We start from the raw sequence: 16,441 nt of genomic DNA on the forward strand, positions 1-16,441 counted from the left end.
TGGAATGAAAACATCATGTCAATTAATTAGTGCCTTTATTATTTTAACTGACGCTCTGCAGGCCCTGAAGCTTCGTAGCTTTTAAACACCAAAACTGAAAAGTGAAACTCCTCCCTGAAAACCCAGTGGGCAAATTCAGAAGAGAAAATGTGATCTGAGATAAAGCTGCAGAGGCTGCTGAGCTGACTGACTGGGAAAGCAAGGGACAGTGCAGGATGTGGAGGGGCTGGAAGAAGTGGGATGTGCCAGGGAGTCCCAGTGAGGAGCTGCTCATCTCAGGCAGGGGAAGCTCAAAGCAGCCGTGCTGGGGCAGGAAGGTGGGTGGGAAAGTAAATTGGAGCAACTGGGGGGGAACCAGAACAAGCAGAAAGACAGGATCTGAATGTGAATTGTCCAAAACCTAGAGGTAACAGAATTAACACTGAGCCATACTGGGCATGATTAGAAGTACAAGAGCCAGTGTAGCAGCAAGAAAGGCACTGCTGCAAATGGGCATCTCAGGAACTATCCAGAATTACCCATCCCTGCTTCCCAGTCAGCCTGCAGCAGAGGGCTCTGAGCTAAGACTAGGGATTGGGGCTTTTAAAGTTTCGTTAGACACAAGCCAAGTTTTCTTAAGTTTATTCAGAATGTGCACCAAATGCACTCAAACTCCATAACCCTCCAGAAAAGAAAAGGCAAGGTCTGCAGGCAGCTTCTCAGAATATGACACTCTTCTCCTATGTTTGTGTTGAACTAATTCCCAGTTTGGTGCTGGGGAAATTGAGCTGCTGGAAAGACAATCTTTCTTATGAGAAATACAACCAAAATCTCGACCATTTATTTTTTAGCAATTACATCATGGTACTTTAAAAGAAAGTAAGAAGGATGAATTTTAATCTTAAGGTCTTGGCCAGTTTGTATTCTTCCTCCCCAGAAATTTTAACAGAAGTGATTGCTCATGGGCTGTTGGATGTGTTAGGAGGGGAGAGCAGCCAGATCCTGGCTGGCAGTGATGCTCCCTCCCCATGGCTGACGGCAATTTGCCCCATGCTCAGCAGTTTTGGGCCTCTAAAATTAAATGAATCAGCTGCAAAACAGGTTTAGTCAACTGGATGAATCAGGCTTAAGGCTGCACAGCAGAGCACAGCAACTCCAGCAGAGTCACCAAGTGATGACAATGCTGGTAACAGGCTGAGAACTGAATGGGATGCAAGAAAAAGAGAGGTATCTGAGAGCCAAAGAGAAAATGTAGGTTTTTTGTTGGCACCAGTTCTCCCTGGGATAAGTAATTTGGATGTAGCATTGGTGCTTGAAGCCAGGGAAAAGCAGGAACACAATCACACGTTGCCCCAAAGCTGCAATGCTGTGAGAAGCTTGGGGAAAAGGTGAGAAAAGAGACAGAGAAGCCTCATGGAGGGAAAAGCCAAAGGGGTAAACTCAAAATACAGGGAAATGCAGTATCAGTTCTTTGACCAAAGCTGGCAACAGGTTACTGTGTGCATGCTGCCACAAGGAGCAAATTAACTGGTTTGCATTAAAAACAAACTGATGAACAACCTAAGGAAACCTTATTCTTCCCAAAGCAGACTCCACAGAACTACACACAGAACAAAGCCCAAAGTGATATCCAGGCTGGCAAAGAGCTGCCCTGGCTCTCAGCATCCTGCTCAGATTTCTGTTTCCAGTTCCTTTCTTCAGTCTTCTGCTGGCTTTGTTCATTTTGCCAATACAATTTTTCAAAGCAAAAGGATGGTGGTGGTGGTGGTGTGGTTGTGGCTTAACTGAGTCTAGATTTGCTCTCAAGTGGACACTGTAACTATAATGCAAATAATAATCTGTGATAATGATATGCAAGTGTCTTAAGGATGATCCATTCCTGGCCACAGATGAGGTGCAAATCTCCATTTTCAGGCTTCCAGATTTCTTCACAGTATCTGGTAACACTGAGTGATGCAATTGTCTCACCTTCAATATCCCAGAGATACAATCTCTAGAAAGCCCACAACTAACTCTACTTTTTATCATCTGGAAGAGGTTTTGTTTCCTATTTTGTCGGGTTTTTACTGTACCTAATGGAGAGGTGGGCACAAAAGCAGGATGTGCATAAAGATTGGGCTGCACAATGATATAAAGAAGTCAGAAGCTCAAAGAAGCTTCAGTCCATTCAATATCTGAGCCTGGGCTGGTTCAGTGTCTGGTATAGCAGGCAGCCAAATGTAAACACTGAGCTGTGAAGTGTCTCACTACTTGCCAGGTCTTCCCACTATGCACGAGTTTGCATTACAGAACATTTAATTACAGTGTTTTGACTAGAACCAGCTTTTCCCTTTCAGCCAAGCAGAAAAGTAACAGAGTAATTAAAAAAGTAATGAAAACTCAGTAAAAATTCCTTAAGCCAAGGACCCACATTCAGTTGCGATTTTGAAGAACATATGTCAAGGAAGACTCCTGCTAACTGTCATTTAGCAGGTTGTTAAAAAGTTTCAAAAATGAAATAAAAGTTGATCCACGTTATAAAGTTTATTCTTTTGTCTGAATTTTTAACTATCTTTTTTATATGAAGCACAAGTAGAAAGCACAAAACACAGTGAAAGTAGTAGTTCAGAGAATTTCATCCTGTGGCTTATGAAGTTATTTTATGCAAAAAGCCATGTTGGCCTCAGTGGAAGAATTTGCACAGCCATTACAGAATTCAGGCCCAAAGCTTTGGAACTATGATTACACTTACAGGTAGCTGCTTTGCAGGAAAATCTTCCTAGGAAGTGTGGCTGGTATTTCAGTATGCCAGACTCTGCACTGAAAACCAGTGAAGAAAGCTTCCTTTCACGGCATTGGGAGGTGCTGAAAAGACGATGGTAATTTAAACCATCATCACAAAATGTATCCAGTCCTATGCAGAAAGTCATGTGAATTTACTTCTGCTGTCAAGAGTTTGTTTTTAAAATAAGCCTTGACTTAGGATGTAAAGCAAGTAAAATAGGATAGCATGTAAAATAACATTTTAGACTGTAACTTTTGGGCAATAATTGAAGTCCTATTCCTCATTTGCAGTCAAAGTCATAGTACTTCAAAACATTAATTTAGTCTAGTGTTTCTTTCTTTTATGGGAAATTATAAAATATTATATAGGAGAAACATTGCAATCAGGCTTAGCCCAGAATACAAAGGGCATTTAGGTCCTCTAACGAGTTGTGCAAGAACAGTGTACTGCAAAAAGGCCTGCATGTCATACATCTCTCCCTCATTGTAAAACATTGTTCTTACCTTTTACTGCAGCCTTTTACTTCATCTTTTTTAATTAAAAATAGAAGGTATCCAATTTCACTGTGCTTGTGCAGGATGGATATGTTCTGAGTTCTTGAAATCACACTGCAACAGTGGTGAATTGAAAGAGTTGGGAGTGCAAGAGTAAGGAAAGGACAGCATGAGCAAAGCCACCATGGTGCTCACTGGTGCCAACTGATGTTTTCTCCTATGTCACAAGATTAAATATTATATTAAAAATACAAAATGTTCTGGAAGCACCATTCCATTCCCTTCCTCCCAGAGTTCCTGGAGGACCATGCTGTGTGCTCAGCATACAGCCCCTGCCTGCCTTCCCCTGCCAGTGCTGGGCACCACTGGAGATGTGGAGCTGACTTTGGCCTTTAGGCATTATTAGAGCACAAAAAGAGCACAAAAAGAGCACAAAAAGGTGCTTTACTCTCACAACACGGCAGAGCTGCCCAGCTTTAGGTAACAAAGCCACCTCAGTGTCAAACACCTCATGCTAAAGATGTCTCAGTTATCTGGGACACAGGACAGAGAAGTGGCATAAAATAAACACAATGTGTTTAGGACTGTAAGACTTCAAGTTCAGTAACCACCAAATAAAGAATCATTTCAGGGTTTGGGTTTGAATTTTTTCTTAGGAAATGTGAATTTCTGCCCATTTTGTTGTGATTTATTCTGTTTTGACTTTCCTAAGATTAAGTGATGCATACAGCAGGTGGGTCTGAAGATATCCACACACTACTCCAAGAAAATGCTACTTCAGTCACTGCAGTGAGCAGCCTTTTCTAGCAGGGCTGGCTTCAAACACTGCATACTTGTAACAGGGAAAATCCCACCATTAAGAGGTTAGCCCAGCTCTGATTGTCAAAAGCTGTCAATCACAATGGTTGTTTCTCCACCATTCAGAGAATTAACAATGAATATACTTTTTGACATGCTAAATGAGACTTTGGAACACTTTACAAGACTTGGCTCAAAAGTGCTACCTCAAGAAATATAGAATGCCAGCAATGTTGACACTGTGTGACAAATTATATGTTCCTTAATACTCTGTGTCACTCCATTCAGTTTTATAATTGGCACTGACTGTAGCTGAAATCTGATCCAAAGTATACAGAATTAACTGGCATTTATTTGTTTTGTCCCTCAGCATTTTCCATGCTACAGATCTTAGTAAATGTTTACTTAACAGGGTGGCATACTAATTTTTCCCATAAAATATACATGTCCATATTAATGATATAATAATTATTTTTCTGTCAGATGATGGGCTAGCTGTGTACAGCCAGGACAGACTGCAAGTGATACCTACAGAGTACAAGCAAAGACAAACCTATTGAATACAGATTTTTGTACCTTTGCCTTCTGCCCACTTCATTAAAAACACTGAAACTTCAGAGGTTAATAACCTGCCCAGCAGAAGGATTTTCAGGGAACCACAGTTCCAGGCAGAAACACCATCAGCATTAATTCCAGAGTCACACCAATTAAACTCCTATTCAGTGCCCTGTTCTTGTGCCCTGGGTATTGGTGTGCAATAGCTCTTGTGGGCCTCTCCCTGTTATTTTATCCAATTCCTACTGAAATAATTTCATCTCTTGCTGTACATCAATAGCACGTACCCTGGGGTCTCCTGACTTTTTGCAACTGAGTTTGTTTTGCATTTGCTGGCTCCTTGGTGATTAGGGTTCTGTAAATCTCGGTTACATCCATTCCCACATCTCTGAGGGCTCAAGTCCTACCCAGCTCAATCCCTCCTAGCATGGAAACCCCTTTGCACTCCTGCCTCTCTTCATCTCCAGCTCCCTGTGCTTTGGGAAGAGTTGCAAGGGTGGGCAACAAGTGCTGAAAATTCCCAAGGATGTTGGGGGATCTGAAGTCAGGACACCCCCATCCCCATTCCCCTCCCCCAAACAAATCCACATCTGGACACAAATGACTCACTAATCCTATTAGAAAACAGCATTTCAGACCTGTGCTGTAGTCCAGGCTCCATCTGCATTCACAGCAATGTAATTCAAGACTGACCCAGATTTAGAATAGATAAAACAGTGATGTAATGCTAATATTAGCTAAGAATTACATCCTCATATGTATATGTATACAAATAAATAAATAAATACATAAAATATATACATTTCTTGGAGAACATTGCAAACTCCTCCCACAGCCTCTCAGTAGCAAAATCAAAGCATGTGGTTTGCACTTTTCTGGAACATTAAAACACCATTTCCTTCTTAACAGAAGAAATTCAGACTATGGTTGGCTATATTTTCCCCAGAGCTGCTCAGCGTCCTTGTGGAAATTTTCAGAAGTCTTGGAAGCACAGAGCTCTCCCTGGCATACCAGCCAGGATCAGTGCTCACAGGTTTGTGTTTGGACATTACTTTTAGAACCATTTCCAAGAATTTTTTAACTGGGCCTGAGGATGTGCCAAACAAGTGAAATTTATTATAGACTCAAGCTCCTAGCATGAGAATTATTTGAAAGGGAGAAAATCTGAACTGGCTTTAATTTACAAAGAACAGAAACAGTAATTTGGTTTCATTTTGATTGCAGATATTTTCAGGAATTATATAAATAAATAAATAAATAAATAAAAATACATAAATATATAAATATATATGACCTCTCAATTATGTTGGTCTTGTTTCTTAAACATAATTTTCTAAGCCAACATGTTCTTATTTCCTCAGCTCTTTCCCATGCAGTTATTTATTGGTTCACACTTTTTGTCTTGGTGCCAAATGCAGTAAGATCACCAGAAAGGCAGGGATTACCCAGGCTGGATTATGTGACATCCAGCATGTGCATCCAGCCACTTGCAGGACATTTATAAAGAACCAGTGGAAGATTCCTGAGCTGTGCTGAATGTTCACCTCATTCCTATAGCCACACTATGCCATCACTATCTTTATTTATTTTTTTTTAAATCATAATCACTTGGGCCTCTGGGTAATTGGAACAATTAGGGTGATTAATTGCATGTTTGTAATAAAAACAGAAGACCAGGGAGGGTTACATTACAGGCTAAATATTTTCAGAAAACTGTATCAGCTGGTAGACATAACAAATGCGATCAGTTCAATGCAACATGAAGCTGAGCACATTGTGCAAACTGGTTTGCTCTGGAACTCGAATCTCCTCAAAAGAAGCCAAAGTGTTTAAAAAAATAAACGAAGTCAGAGTGCACAGGGGGAAAAGAAATATTGACATGTGAGGCTGCTGTACTTGTACCATAAAGAAACATTGTTTTCCCTGCGGTCCTTTTATTGTCTAAATAGAAAGTGCAAAGCAGGGGGAAAGCGCACAACAAGGCAGAGTGCACGAGTGAAGGTCAGAGCTTGTGCTTGGAAGCAGTGAGTTACACTGAAAGGAAAATTGGAAAAGCACACAGCAGGGTACCTACAGAACCAACACATTCCTCAGAGGGTAAACTGACCTGCCTGCCACTACACTTGGAGAGGGAGGTCAAACCCAAGAACAGAAGATACTCCCACTGAAAATTTCATCTGTTGAATCTTCTCTTACAAATCTGGGCTCTCATCTTCTCCTCAACAAGATGCTACTGAAAGGCAGCTTCAACCCATGCCTCCTTCTGGCTTTCCTTGCAACCACCTGGTCTCCAGAGACCCACTTTGACTAAATGGGGCATGAATGCTTACTTACACACACTTCCCAAAGGAGAAACAAGTCAAGAACAGGCATTACCCACCCCACCATGAAAGCTGTGCCAGTGTATGGCAAAATGCCAAATTCCTGTTAGGGAGGAGATCTCCCTCAGCAATGCCAGACGTGGCTCAGCTATCACAGTGTTGTTGTCATGGCCATCACCTTCCTGCCTGTCTCCTGAGGAATGTGAGCATTGCCAGTGCTGTGCAGCTCAGGTGTGCCCTGCAGGAAGGTGCAGGGCTCACAAGTCAGGGATGGCTGCACACCAAGGCAGGTAGAACCTGACAGCTCAGGAGCCACAGCTCTGGCCATCACCTGCAGGAGATGTCTGTGCCATGTTCCAACTCCACAGCTCTGGCCATCACCTGCAGGAGATGTCTGTCCCATGTTCCAACTCCACAGCTCTGGCCATCACCTGCAGGAGATGTCTGTCCCATGTTCCAACTCCACAGCTCTGGCCATCACCTGCAGGAGATGTCTGTGCCATGTTCCAACTCCACAGCTCTGGCCATCACCTGCAGGAGATGTCTGTCCCATGTTCCAACTCCACAGCTCTGGCCATCACCTGCAGGAAATGTCTGTCCCATGTTCCAACCCGGTCTTGGACATCAGTGACTCTACAGGATCTGACCATGGTGCTCATCAGTTAAGAGTCTTATCTTTGGCTGAGCCTTCACCAGGCTCCTCTGTGAGGTGCACTATCAAATTTCTACATAAATAAAAAGCCAGCTTCTTATACTGCCACAATCCCACATACCTGCCTGGTTACACGGAGAAAGTGAATAGTGAAAGGTTTTATGTTCCACTTGTATGATTGGAGACTTTGTGCTTTTACACAAGCACAGGGTCACAGGGCAGGAACAAGGTGTTTTCTTTCCAGTCAGCATGAACCTGACATTTATTGCATGAGGGTTTTGTTCTATTTGTTTTAAGTCAACTACATTTTAACTCAGTTCAACAATGCTGGAAAACCTGACAAAATATTCCAGAGTGTTTAATCAGCATGAACGGACAAGCATCCAAAAGTTAAAATAGGAGCATGTTGCAGTTTGTTCTTTACACCAGTAGACTTTCTTTCTAGACACACTTTCTTGTTCCAGTCCCTGACAAGCATTTGTGTCTCCTTTGGGAAACCTGTCTTAAACATTTCTCTTTAGCTGGGAAAAGTCTTTTCAGAGAAATGCCAATGGTTCTTGTGATTAAAGAAATTAAATTGAAGAAATTGAAGAAATTGGCTTTTATTTTCAATTTAACTGTGGAATTTCTGTCAGGCTCATTAAACTGCCAAGTCCTCCCCTGTTTAACAGAATAAGCAACATGAATCTGTAAGAGGAGTGGAGGAGTGCTGAGCCACACATCATCAGTATTTCTGTACATACCCTTCAGAAGGGGCCTGTATTTTCCATATGTGTTTTCATGTATCATCACATTCAAAAGAAACAAACAAACAAAAATGGGCAAAATTAAAGAACTGGCTTCTCTGCAGTCAAATGTGCATCCACTCCTAGGTTAAACTCCAAACTTCTGAAGGCATTTTCTTGCATTCTCCCTGGGAATCTCACTTACTACACAGGGGGAAGGAGAGGGGCAGACTAAATATGTGTATATATATACATATATACACACACACATATAAACTATATCTTAAAACTTTGAATTTACTTCCCTTAGTTCCAGATTGTTATTTTTCAATACAAATAAATTTTGTTGTAGATGAGAAGAAATATCCTTCTCCAGTTTAAACCAAATTTTGCATTCAAATATCCAGTTTGTTATGGGGATATTGACTTGGGTTTGCTCACTGCAGAAAAGGCAGAGTACACTTAGTCCTTTAATGTTTCAGCATTTAATTTACCAGTTACAGAGAAAAGTGTTCTGAAGGCCATGAAGTTCTGGCTTAATGTAAAACAAGGTCCAGAAAAATTAATATTATCAACAACAACCAGTTCAGTCAGAACTTCTGCAAACATTAGAATCATTCATGAATATTTGACTTAACAGTTATTTCTAAAAATGCAAAGCCATTTCAATTCACTTCTCACTTATTATTCAGTACACTACTCCTAACACATTTATATCTTGTAAAATGCTCCTCAGCAAGGAATAGAAAGATGGATAAAATGCTGCTTTTCTGACAAGACAGTTTTATAAGCTGTAAAATATACAGTAACTCTGTTTAATGGGTAGAATTTCAAAATAGTGAATAAAATTCACTACTTGATGTTGCTCACACACATGAAAAATTCCCCACCTATTGGAAAAGATCTTATTGTCCCCATCAAGACACTAAAACCAGCCTCTTAAACATGAGCCTAATTATGCAAATATAAACAGTACCTATTCACACAGGTACTATTCCCTGAGGATATATCATTTTGTGGAGAATTAAAAATTAACTTTTGATGATCCAGAAATTATCCTTAGAGAAGATATCAATCTGGCTTCCTTGTTTCAGTTGCAGCTCAGGTTGAACAATTTTATCACCAGTCACTCAAAAACCTACAGATTATCCACTCTAAACACAGTCTGATTATTTTACTTGCTGAGAACTTGGTCTATTGGAAGATGTCTCATCAGTTCATTGTGTGTTCTTCAAGGAGTGCCTCATTCCTGCTCCTGCTGAGAAGCTGCCCCTCACAAACACCATGCATGTGTGTTTTATGCTTTTAGCAAGGATTCTATTGAAAATGGTGAATTCTGCTTTGGAATCTTCATTACAGAGTAACACTGCTGGGATATTCCAGCTAAACATCACAACTGTCCTTTGCCAGAGATATCTGCAGTTTTGCTTTCAGGATCACACACTGCTTTTCCCCTATGGAACAAACATCTTACAAGGTTCTGGGCCTGCATTCTGATCATATTTCAACGGACAGTTTTCCTTGTGCTTTTTTAAGAGCTAGCCTGTGTTTTTCTTGCCTCTCACTGCACATCTCTCCAAAAGGAACTAAACTCACTAGATGAAACATTGGCCCTCCAACTGCAGCAATTTGCTTTGCAAGTTTCTGGTTTCTTCACCAAATTTATTCCTCTCAGCTGTGGCTCTCCTTTAGTCAGATGTAAAAGATTTGTATTGGAGGGAACAAAGTCTCGTGTCTGGCATGGATGAAGTCAATCTTGTAGAACTGCTGTGCTTGAATGCACCAGAAGACGTAATGTAGGAAATCACACTCGAAGTACATTGAGTTGAGAAGTGAACTGTGGCCAATATTAAATACATTTGTGTGATTGCTACAAGATCCCCATTGGGTCCTTGTAGGCTCTGAGTCCTATTTTCTTTGGTTTTCCTTGCTGGAGATCCCACTACACTGTGATACATTCCAGCTCTGTTTCTGCAAAGATTCTTCATTTGCTCATTCTCTCACTCAACTTTGAAAACAGAATGCCTTTTTCTTGGAAGGAAGGTTTATACTCTAGGAGAAAAAAAAATTAAAACTGCCTTTAATTATAACCTGCTTCTCTAGAATAGCAAAAAGGACACCATTCACACCAAGTGTGTACATAGGCTGTGCTTCCACAGGTTTCTGTAATTTAAACAGCTCTCAGACATCATTTTTCTGCAAACACTTCAAGTCCAAAAAAGGTTAAGACCATTGGTCTGACAAAACTAGGACAAGAAGAGAATTAACTGCCTGACTTTACTCAGTAGGACTGAGGTCAGGTATTGAACAAAGCCTTCCTGACTCAGCTTCAACTACTACAGCACCCTGCCTCATGAATCACCCACTAAGAGCTAGCTTATTTAACATCTACTTAGAATCTGTATGATTTAAACACTGTAATAATCACTAATCAATTTGACAAGCTTGAGCTTAGAGGGGGAAAGCCTGAAACTTGGTATAAAAATATCTTTTTCTATAGTTACACAAAGAAATTAATTTCTTTATATTGCTATATAAATATATGTAACTCTCATGCAGAGAGGTCCTCAAAAACAGAGGCTTGAACTGAAGGTAGCACAATCATACTGAAACAAATGGACAGTCCTGAAGGCACAGCACTCTCCTGCCTTCTTATAGCACTGGGTCCTTCCAGCAAGCAGATTGAAAATTGCTTAGCCCAGAAGGCAAGGGCCTTCTTGAGCTCCAGTCCCTTCTGTGGCTCCAAGAGCAGTTTGGATTATCTATTGCATGAAACACAAATTTCATCTCAATTTCTTCAACCCATCGACATGTCTTCTAGAGAAACTTGATTACTTGGTTTAGACTTAGGGCAATGGAAAATTCACACCACCCTGTTGGCAATCTGTTCCCCTGGTTAACTCTCTTCATCTAAAATTTCACTTTTGAACTTGGAAACTGGTGTCAACCAACCAAATTTGTTTAGCCAGTATGAAGCACTGTAAAGACATAAATTTGTCTGAAAGAGTTGGATTTCATTTGACCTTGAATCTTAGACTGAAGTTCAACATGAATCAGCACAAGTCTCATTAGGGCTAGATATCCATTATAGCTAAGTTTAGGTCCAAGGAATCCAAAGACATGAATAACTGTGTTGAATTACTTAAAAAATAGAAGTATTCTAGGTTAAGTCTTAAATGTTTTCCTTTCCTGCTTTAATGCTACAGGTTTGGTGGGTTTTATATTTAGACTTCTGAAATCGAAATAGTAGCCTGAAAGCAAGAACGTTTTAAATGGGTGTCGAATGCAAAGCTGTATCAAGTATGGCTAATGTCTTTTGGGTTTGATTTATACTGTGAAAAGCAGTATTATAAATGCTGCCAAAAACTTGGCTTTAACTGTAGTTATCACTGAGAGGAATGATAGATTTGTCTTTACAAACAAGCTGTGGGTCTGCTGGTAGATAAAACTAGGACTGAGATGAAAGAAACAATGGGAAGAATTCCACTGATTGATGAATGGAAAAAAGATATTTGCCTTTACAAACAAAAACTCACTACCACCCTGCCACCATCACTGGGCTGGCCTGGGTGCACACCTTCCTTAGAGCACTGTCAGAGGTTAACAAACACCAAGGGACCACGGCATAACCTTCACCATGGAAACTTTCCTCTCAGCACCGCCAAGGCTCCAGAACCACAGAATATTCCGAGTTGGAAGGGGCCTACAAGGACCATGGAGTGCAGCTCTGAAGGGACTGGCCCATGAGGGACAGACCCAGCAGCACCCCGCTCTCAGCAAGGGCAGGATGCGAACCAGCAGCTCAGCCCCAGCACGAAGCCATCGCTGCGCTCTCCCCAAACCTCTCCCACAGTGAGCAATTCAGCACCACGCCTGGCTACCGCGGCAGCACAGCCCCACAGGGCTCCCGACTGTACCTCCGAGCCCGTACCTGTCTGCCCAATGCCGTCAATGAATAGTCCATTGGCCCCAGAGCCGCGGGGAGCGCGGGCAGGGCGCGGGGAGGGGCCGTTCCCTCATGAGGGAGCGCCATGGCCGCGGCCCCGCCAGCGCCCCCTAGCGGGAGGGCCGGCCCCGCTCCCTCTCCACGGATCGCTCCCAAAACTCCAAGGAAACGAGTTGGGATTCTCATTTTCCGTCTCCCTCCATAGCGTTCCTTTGGAGTACGCCACGTGCTTTGCGTCGTAAGGTGAAAATTGTTGTTCCTTCTTTTTTTTTTTTTTTTTTTTTTTTTTTTTTTTTTTTTTTTAGATTTGGCTGATTCATGTGTTGCAGCAGGAAGGTCACTGAGGCCTTGTTGTGCCTTTGGACACCGGCAGGAGGGATTTGTAATGCCAAATGTAATGATTTGTAATGGCTGAGGGACATCAGGAAGCAAAGAGCCATTCCACAACATGAGGAACGGGATGTAAAAAATCTTCAGGTGCACGAGGCTTTTGAATTTCTGGAATTTAGGTGTATATTTGCTGTTGGAAGAGCATGAGAAACAGTCTATTTGCACCTTGATCAAAAGGATATATTTCTTAATGAAAAACAGAATCTTTTATAAAAATATTGGGAAGGTTCTCCCAGGGAAATGTGTATATGGCTGTTATTTAAACCACATTCTCTGGAAAAAATTAAAATTTTGTAAAAAGAAATGTTGTGTATTTGCTGTAGCTTATGTGGCTTCAGCACTTTGGAGTCCCTTGTACCAGCAACAGTAATTATTAAATGAAACCAGAAATGCGTCCACTGAAGGCAGTTGTGTAAAATAAAAATTTTTTTAAAATCTGTGTGAAATCACAGCTAGATCCATTGCCCTATGGAATGAGCAGCAAGGTCACCACTAATGTTTCCTGGCTGAGGACAATATCCAAAGAACCAGCAAGAAGAAAGGAGAAAAATGTACCCATTGTAATTAAAAGTAACACCCAAATCAATCTGATTTTTGTGGGGGCTCTTTCAGAATTGCTGAAGCTGAGATCACTTGTGTATGACAAGGTGTACCTGTAAGGATTTTTGGAAAGTCAAATGCACAAGGTGAGTGTGTGGACACGTCACTGCCTGGGCATCTGCGGTGGATCTGGAGCTCTCGCTGGGCTGCAGTAAAACAGGCAGGCAGTTCCTCTCTGGTTTCAGCAACAGTTGCCACAAGGTCTCTCTTTACATTTGGATTTCTCTCTTATATTCTGGCAAGCTAAGTAGAGACATAACTCTGTGACTAATGCTAATGTTGCAGTAGTAAAATATTGGGCAAAAAAATGGCAAAAGCAGACCCACTTGCCTGTAAGAATGATTTAATTAAAGTTTTCACTGTTCTGAAATAGCTGTTTCACATCGTAAAGAATTTTTCTGTCATGAAAACTATTTTTTTAAGGGGAAGGAGATTTTTCTTTGCTGCAAGCTGACTTTATTGGTAAGCAATTAAATATTTCTTTGGATTGCAGTTCAAAATTAATTACTCATTAATGTGGAAAAACCAGCTATAGTCTTGCTGTGGATTCAGAGGTTTCCAACTGGGTGCATCTAATTCCAAGAAGAAAAAAAAAAAAAAACCTAGAAGGAGAATTATAATTACTGTCATATGAAAACCTGCTTCAGTCCAGATGTAAAAGCCAATAGCCTGAGAGTGTTAACACTGAGCAGTCTGCTGCAAGGAAATGACAGATGAATCCTACATATGTTTGCAGAATGGACATATTATATTATCCTTCTAGAATCTCTTGGGTTTGCTTTCATTTTTCTAAAGCTCCTACAAAAAATATATCTGCAGATCTACAGTAGTCTGGGGGTTTTGAGTGTCACAGACACCTCTGTATAAAATCTGGATCCTAAACTTGCATACCTAACTAATGCTGTCCACTCTCTACCCTCACTAGGAATTCCACTGAAAGTAATGAAATTAGTGGTGGGAGTAAATGTTAAAGAGCTGGGTCCTAATTCCAGGTTTTCTCCTTCAAGCAACAAACAAGGAACAGAGCTTGTGGCTCTGTGAGGACCCAGGGACTTGCAGCAAGGACAGAGAACTGACAGAAGTGTCAGGTGTTAGGAATCACCTTCAAAATTCAGCTCAAGGAGTGAATCCTCAGAAATCTGAATGATGACAATTATATATATGTTGCATGTATGCAACCAGTAGCAGCTTGCATGCAGAAAGATTTCAGAAGCAAAAGGAATCCTTTCCTTTTCCTTCACAAATTTTATTAATTCAACCAAAGTCTGTGTGCCTTCAGCCTTAATATAAAACAATAAAATTCTGGGATGATTTAGGCTGGAACAACCTCTGAGTGACTTGTCTAATCCAAATCATTCCATTTCAATCCAAACTGATTTCATTATCCCTAAGTCATTTATTTAAATAAATGGAGTCAGAAGAGATCACAGAGTTTAATTATTGGAAACACTGGCTGGCACTATGTTTGGAATTAAAATTACTCACTTTGAAGTCCTTAAGTGCACAGTATGACAACACCAGTTGTCAAGGAATGGTTTTTCCTTAGTTAAAAAGGACAAGCTGAGCACAAAGTGGAAGAATGAAACCTTGAATTATCCATGTAAGTTCATCCTGTCAGCTGGAGAGTTACCCACTTCCAGTTCCCTTACTGAGTCATTTATGTCTCTAGGCAGGGATAGGTGCAAGAACTTGGGGAAAAGTTTCCTGAAGTCTGAAATGACACCACACAGAGTTTTACTGATGACAGGATTGAGCATATTAAGCAGGATTGGCCTCCCTGTTTTCCTATAGCTGTAGGAACACACAGCCTTAAGCTGTGCCAAGGGAAATTTAGTTTGGGTGATAGGAAAAAGATTTTTACTGAAAGAGTGATAAAGTACTGGAATCATCTGCTTGGGGAGGTGATGAAGTCACCATCCCTGGACATGTTTAAAAAAAACTGGATGTGGCACTTAATGCCATGGTTCAGTTGAGGTGTTAGGGCATGGGTTGGACTCAGTGATCTTCAAGGTCTCCTCCAACCTGGTGATTCTGTGATTCTGTGAAAACCAATTGAGCCTTTGCACCAGTTACTTTCTTGTCCTTCAGGTGTATAAAGTAGCAAGGTTTGGTAATGGTTTTACAGCTGCTCTGCCACCCCTGACATGTTCTAAAACTGAAAACTCTACTTTTAGAACCCCCCTCAGTAACCTCTGGATCTTTTCAGTTTAGTTGCATTTCTCTGGCTTTTCATTAAACTGCTTCCCTCTGGAGATGCCCATTTATCTGCAGCAATGCAGTGAGGGAGACCTTGTGGAGTGCCACTCCTTCAAACAGCTCACTTGATGATAGTTCAGAAAAAGGGAGGAAAAGGAAAATAAGGAGTTTGACTTGGCAAACTGGAAGCAGTCCCTGGCCCAGTAAAACAGAGCAAACAGTGCAGTATGTGCAGTATCTACAGTGACTGTGCATTACTGTCAGTGAAATGGGCTGGAATCCACCTTGCTTTGAGATTTAAGGAGTAATACTACACTCAATATGACTTTAGAAAAATATCTGGGAAGGAGCTGGTTCAAGTATTCATCCTGAACATTACTATTTTATTAAATCATTATGTTATAAAAACCAAACCCTCCATCCACAGAGGAACTGGCTTTGTGGGCACTGCTGGTATTTCTATTTGTAGATTATTTTATTTTGAAAAGAAAGAGGTATCCAGAGCTTTCCAAGCAGACAGAAGTTCTGGAACACTCGTGGGAGCAAAGATCCTATTGTAAATCTAAACTATAACAAGTTATACATCAGATTCTTTCTATAGATAAATGAGTTTTTCTGTTTTTTTCTCTTGGCAGTTCTAAATTTGCCACTTTCACTTTTGCCCTCAAACACTGTGCTGCAAAGCATTCCAGCAGATCATCTGATACATTAAACAAAAGATAAATGTTCAGCTTAGCAGAACTTCTTTACTTCTTGCATTGAGCAAGAAGTTATTAATACAAATATCAGAAAAGAAGTCTGTTTATTTTACTGTGCTCACCTCTACAGAAGCAGAAAGGCAAAGGAAAAAAACACTGAGGCCTGAATCTCCTTCCAGATAAGTCTGCTACACAGAGCTGTTCAGGGCAACATTTGGTTAGAAAAATTACATGCAGACACACATCAAACCATAACAACAGTTTAATGTATATTTTTTAATTATACAAAAGTCCCACCCCAATTATTCAAACATTAACAACTG

Source organism: Catharus ustulatus, chromosome 9 (genome assembly GCF_009819885.2).
Source record: "Catharus ustulatus isolate bCatUst1 chromosome 9, bCatUst1.pri.v2, whole genome shotgun sequence".
Classification (NCBI taxonomy): domain Eukaryota; kingdom Metazoa; phylum Chordata; class Aves; order Passeriformes; family Turdidae; genus Catharus; species Catharus ustulatus.